This window comes from Piliocolobus tephrosceles, chromosome 1 (genome assembly GCF_002776525.5).
Source record: "Piliocolobus tephrosceles isolate RC106 chromosome 1, ASM277652v3, whole genome shotgun sequence".
NCBI classification, from domain to species: domain Eukaryota; kingdom Metazoa; phylum Chordata; class Mammalia; order Primates; family Cercopithecidae; genus Piliocolobus; species Piliocolobus tephrosceles.
This window is the reverse complement of record NC_045434.1, coordinates 41,665,210-41,672,342: the sequence shown is the minus strand read 5'-3', so window position 1 is coordinate 41,672,342 and position 7,133 is coordinate 41,665,210.

The window sequence follows — 7,133 nt, the reverse complement described above, 5'->3', positions numbered from 1 at the left end:
TAAAATGGTAAGTTTTGTGTCATGCATATAATTAGCATAATAAAACAAAACAAACATATACAATAATAACTCCTTGATCTTTTTTAGTTTTTTATGGGGCTTTTCTCTTTTCTCCTGCCTCTTAAACATTAGGGTCAAGCAACGTTTGCTCCTTGGTTATCTTCTTTCCTTGTCTTGCTTCTTCTTCTGGGGATTCTCATCCAGCTTGCTAATGACGACGAAACCTATATTTTTGACCTAAACTTCTCCTGGGGGGCAGACCCAGGTTATTAAGTGGTTACTTGACATCTCTACCTGGACGCTCCACTGGCTCTTCAGTCTCAACATCCCCCAACAGAGCATATCCTCTTTCTCCCAAAGCAGTATTTTCTTCTGTAAATCTTTAATTTTCTGTGCTCTACCAGTCATCGTTTCTCAGATCAAGCACTCAGGTGTGTTTCTCCCTCCTTTTCCCACATTCAGTCTCTCACTAAATCTTACCTTTCCCACTGCATGTTGGCAAGCCCCCTTTGTATACCCAATAGCAAAGCCAAGTGGCTGGCCTGATCCTAAATTTGCCTCTGTGCCTCTGAAAGTCTCCTCTGTCTGCCTGGACTGTTGGAGAATGACCCCTTGCTCTTGGTCTCTTTTCTTTTTACCTTCAGAGTCTTTGCTCCCTTAACTTCAAGATCTGGCTGGAAGGTCACCCTCTCCATAAGGGTGTTTGTTACCTTCCCTCTGCAATTCCCTTCTCTCTAGCAGAGTAATGTTTCTGTCTTTCTTGCCTAAGATATCTTAATCCATTCAGGCTGCTATAACAAAGTACCACAGAATGGATGGCTTATAAACAACAGATATTTCTTTCTCACAGTTTCTGGAGGCTGAGAGTCTGTGATCAGGGTGCCAGCATGGTCACATTCTGGTGAGGGACTTCTTTCGGGTTGCAGACTGCTAACTTCTCATGATATTCTCACATGGTGGAAAAAGGGAAAGAGGACTCTCTGAGGCCTCTTTAATAAGGACACTAATCCCATTCATGAGGGCTCCACCTTCATGACCTAATCACCTCCCAAAGGTCCCACCTCCTAATATCATCATCTTGGGAGTTAGATTTCAACATACGAGTTTTAGGCTGATGCAAACCTTCAGTTCATTGCAGGAAGTGTTCCTGTAAATCATTGTAAATGGAATCGTTTTATGAATCAGTTTAGTATGGCACTGAACATGTTACAAATTATTCTTACTGCTTGTTATCTTACCTATTGGTCTCCATCACCAGACCCTCATCTTCTCAGGAGGGGAAAGCTATGTTCACCTCCTGGAAAACACCCTGGGTCCATGGGAGGTGCTCCTTAAAGAACTGAAATGTTTACCTATATCATCTTTCAGAGAACTAGACATGTTTTCAACACTTGAGGTTCATATACTTTTCAGACACTTCAATTTATCTTATGTTTCATTCCCCTTTGCTGCCAGATATTGCCAAATGGTTGTCACCTGACTATGCAGTGAACTGTAGTTGTACTTCCCTCAAGCTTTTTGTGGTGGATACAGATGCTTTTCTGATAGTTCCAATGTCATATTTTAGTGGTTTTAAACTTATTGTGGCACATGTAAAGATAGATATTACAACACAATCTGGATATAAGCTAAGGACTGAAAGAAAATCCTAGGGGGATCTCTGAAATTAGTGCTTCAGAGTGTTTAAAGATGCCGCACTTTCTCAACGTCTGGCTTAATGACGACCTTAGCACTTTCTCAAAGCTAAAAATCACATGTATTTAAAAAATAACAATGACTGACAATTTTATTTTTTAAAGTATTCTATCTGTAGTATAACTAGAGATGGCAGGATTCCAAAGCCTTTGGAATTTATGTTTCTGAATAATGCTGTTAAAGAGAGAAAGACTGCTAATTGCTTTTATCTTTTATTTTTTAATTTTTTATTTTTTGAGACTTAGTTTCACTTGTTGCCCAAGCTGGAGTGCAGTGGTACAATCTCAGCTCACTGCAACGTCTGCCTCCTAGATTCTAGCGATTCTCCTGCCTCAGCCTCCTGAGTAGCTGAGATTACAGGTGCCCACCACCACGCCTGGCTAATTTTTGTATTTTTAGTAGAGATGGGGTTTCACCATGTTGGCCAGATTGGTCTTGAACTCCTGACCTCAGCTGATCCACCTGCCTTGGCCTCCCAAAGTGCTGGGATTACAGGCGTGAGCCACTGCGCCTGACCTGCTTTTATCTTCTTAATACTAGTTTATTTTTATCTGTTGCAAATAGTATAGCTGTTGTATCAGCAAATGTTCTCTAGAGAAACAGAACTAATAGCATATATACATAAATATATATACACACACAGTAATACACACACACACACATGTTTTGTGTGAGAGGGCAACTTCATTTAGAAGTTCTGAGACTGGAGAGACAACAGGAGTGAATCCATAGAGATTAGTAATCGGAGCAAAAGGAATCAGGTTATATAGGACCAAGGTTACTAAATATTTATGCCAGATAGGGCACCTGCCTATTATTCCTGATTTCCCTCATGCTAATATTTTTTTAAGGAACTGGCTCATGCAATTGGGGCTGGCAAATTTGAGATGTGTAGGGCAAGCCTGCAGGCTGGGAAATCTGGCAGGATTTCTATGTTACAGTCTTGAGGCAGAATTCATTCCTTTCCAGGAGTCCTCAGTTCTGCAATTATGTCTTTCACCCGACTGAACAAGGAAACCCCCAAGGAGATTGAGGGCAATCTCCTTTACTTAAACTCAACTGATTGTAGATGTTGATCACATCTACAAAGTATCTTCACAGCAATAGCTGGACTAGTGTTTGAACAAAGAGCTGGGCACCATAGCCTAGCCAAATTGGTACATAAAATTTAACCATCACAGACACTGTAGCAGATATACTCATTAGCCTAGGATAACGAAAAATAATAGAATAATTCATCCATTGTGTCTGTAAATTTCCCCACAAAAGATTTGGATGGTAAACTAAAAAGAAGTCTAACAAGGTAAATCTTAGTGGAATTCTTATGTTGTTGCAAGTACATTTTGAGTAGCTACAATGGGAGTTTTCCAATGTATTTACTTAGGAAGAGATCAGAAATATGTATAAAACTACTGCTGTTATTTTTGCCTTGCTCTGCAACTTGACTTCCAAGTTAGAGCGCTTGCTTGAGGAAGATAATTAATTTTGAACTTAGATAGGCAGAGTTCAGCCTATTGAGCTATAGATTGAATGCTCTAGGATTTGCAAATTCTCCCAGTTGAATAGATTGTGTACCTCCCTTAGAAGACAACCCCTACCTCATTTATAAAATAAATAGAAATAGAGGATAAAATAATGTATTAAAGTGTCTAGGACAGTGCCAGCATCCGGTAGACAGTAAATGTTTTCTTCACTCCTCCTACAATAGTTCTCAGAACTGCAACCAGGAAGAACCCTTGAGCAATGATCCTGAGAGTTCATGAACTGGATAAGAAGATGAATCTTCTTTCTTTGTGAGCTTTCCATGAACCTTCAGCAACTTGTTCTCTTTCTTCTGACCATGCAAGTGAGCAGAAACAGAAAAAGTATCACCTTCCCTTCATTTTCTCACACACATGTGTGCATGCATTCATTCATCTATCCACTTAACAAAACTTCACTGAATGCCTTCATGTTCCAGACATGGCGGTGGGTACTGGGGATACAATACTACTGTCACTGTCTAACATCTTTTTTCTCAAGGGCTCACCAAAGATGATAGAAGTGACTAGGATGCTCACACATAGAACCAGATAGAATGAAAAGAGGTAGACTTAGGGTTCTCCTGATAGTTTCATGTTTAATTGTGGAAAGGATATGATGTTATCTGCAAGCATCCAGTAAATAATATTTTATAGTTCAAGAAAAATACAACATACTAAAATGGGAAAAGAGAGCAATAAAGGATGAAAAGTGTCTTAATGACAAAATATTTGTCAGTTGTTGCTGGCATTTGTATTATTCACTATTATGTTCCATTTGTTACTATAGATAGCCCAATTTAAATGCCTTACATATCATTTAGAATTATTAAGTTAAAACATAAAAGAACAGCTTTTACTTTAAAGTTTCTGCTGCTTTTGTGCAAAATTAGGAATGGTGATAGTTAACCTTTAGTTTTTATTATATTTTGATCTGTCTGGAATTTATTTTTGTGTAAGGGTTGAGCTTTATTTTTTTCCAGATGGCTACCAGTTATTCTAGTAAAATACCATGCCTGTTAAACTGCTTTCAGCTGTAAGTGGCAATAATCAACAAAAAATGGCTCAAACAATCAGTACATTTATTAACTCACATAACAAGAAATCTGGGATAAGGCCATTCCAGAGCTGCTTAATTCAGTAGTTCAATGATGATTTTAAGAACCTAGGTTTTTTCCACTTTCTTAGTTTGTTGACTTCATTCCTTTGAATAACTAAAAACTTAGGATGATGTCTCTTTTACATTGCATTGAAAATAAGCTTGGTGCTATAGTAATTTCGTTTGATTAAGTAATGACACTTTCACACCACTAAACTTAGATGATTACATTTGTAGAATAATTTCACACAGCAAATTAGAAGTAGGAATACATCTTTTAAAACTTTCAGATATTGTGTCCAATACAACAAATATGACTTTATAATTCCAATGGTGGCTATGTGGTTGCAATCTGAAGTAGGATTTGGAAAAATTGGGTTCAACTTTGATGGAATTAGTCAAGAATTCACCAAATCCTGCAGCCCACCTGCACCTGAGCCCAAGCAACTAACTTCTCTCAAGTCACAGTGGAAGAAGCATCCCTGCTGTATCCAAGGCCAAAGGCGAATCTTCCTACATTGCTTTGTACGTCATCCTCTGTTGCCCTCTTCAGGACTTCCTAACTCCATGGAAACATTTCTGAAAGCCATGTTTAACTTGCTGCTGCTTTGTCCTCACTCCTCGTTCTTGCCTCACTACATGTCAATCAGGCTTTCCTTCCTCCATTCTCCCATTTCCATATTAAGAACAGTCCTTATCAAGGTCGCCCATGAGACATCCAGGAAGCCAGATTCTTCTGTGTTCTTTCTCAGCCCTTTTGTTCTGGCTCCTCGTCCTCCAGAAGATCTCTCACAGTGCTCCAGACTGTCTCAGTCCTCCTTTCTTCTCTAACCACAGGGTTTCCCTAGAGCCATGGCTTTGAATATCATCTCTTTATTGATAATGTCCAAATCCATGTCACCTCTCCTGACCTCTGTTTTGAAGTCCAGACTTATCTATCCAACTACGTTTTAGCATTTCCATTTGAATGTTTAATAAAAATTTCAGGCTTACTAAACCTGAGAAAGTTGATTTAAAAAAAATTTCAGACTGGACATGCCCAAAGCCAAACTAATCATTTCCCCATTCTCCCAAGTCATTCTTCCAGAGTCCTCTCTATCACTGTAAATGGCATCTTCATTTGCCCAAATGCATCTAGCAGTAAGTCCTATAGGTACTTACAAATGTCTTGAGTCCAGCTACTGCTCACCCTCTCTACTGTCAATCCTAGTCCAAGTGACCACCATGCAGCCTGGATTATTGGGGCAGTGTTCTAATTAGTCTCACAGCATCATCTCTTGCCTTATCCCAGTCCATTCTCCACACGGTAGCCTGAGTGATTTTTCTGAAATGAAAATTAGATAATATGACTCCTTTCCTCAAAACCTTTTGAATGGTGTCTCATCACACCCTGTAAAAACCCACAACTACTTTTCCTGATACACAGTGCTCTACAGGGTTTGGTGTTGGCCCAGCTAACCTTGTCTCTATTCATTTTCTTCTCCTCATTCTGTTTGAAACACTATGGACGTTTTATTTTCATGAAACACATCAAGCTTGTTTCCATCTCAGACCCTTTGTACTTGCATTTCCAATACCCTTCCTCCATACCTTTGCTTGGCTGTCTCCTCGTCATTCAGGCCTCGGCCCCCATGAAAGTCTTCACAGCATCCAGTTCTGAGTAATCTAAGTCAATTGTGTTTCTCTCCACCCTCCATCATTCTCCATCCAAATGTTCTGTATTATTATTTTTTTAGCACCATTTTATCAAGGCCTGAAATTATCTTATTCATTTACATGTTCATCACTTTTCCCACTGGAAGATAAACTCCTTGAAGGCAGAGACTTTAACTGCCTTATGCTCTGCTGTGTCCTCATTATCTGAAATAATGTACACTACTCGATAAATGTTTGTTAATTGATTTACTACTCCTTTCTCTGTTTTGGGTAGTCACTTTACCTTTTCTGGTCTCAGTTCATTTACTATTAGGATGAGGAAGCTTAAAAAAGGGACACCTGAAAATTCCTTCTGGTTTAGTTCACAATAGGCATGTTTTATTACCTACAGCAATAACAGAAAAACTTATGTTGCACCAGATTTGCATCTATTACAGAACACTCATTCATTCAATAAACCTTAATTGAGCACTGACCATAAGCTTGGTGCTGTTCCAGTCAGTGGATACCAAGCCATCACAATAAAGATCACAGTGCGTCTGTCTCAAAAAACCAAAACTAAATAAACACACAAACAAAAACTTCCTGACAAACAACAAAACCAAACAAAAAATCCCATTGAAAACCCAGAAGGTTGATGAGGCTATCCTTGTTCTCTAGCTCGTTTTCTACTGATACTTTCATGATAGCTGTCTCAATATTGCTTAACTTACCTGCACTGGGCTCTCTCTAAATTAAAGTTATTATAAATTAACAGTAGTTAATTTCCAAGAATTCTAAGATTAAATTATGTAATTTATATGGCTGTAACTTCAATAACAGTATGTAAAACATGGCCATTAAGGTTGCAAAATTTCTGCCAATCTGATTTAGTTCTAACCCAAAGTCTGCCATGTTTCCCAATTTAATTTCAGCATGACTTGCACTAGAAGTTAGAATTTTATGAATCTAATTTTTTAAAAAATGAATAAAATGGGAGTACGGTCGGACTATATTTATATATATTCAGATCATGATGTGTGGAATCACTGCTAATTCTCTTGCCAAGATTTGAGGCAGCTGCTTTTAAATATAAATTGGAATTAGTGTATATGTATAGTCAATAATTAATGAAATGTCTAGGATGAAAATAAATCATTTTTGAAACTGACTATAGAGAATAA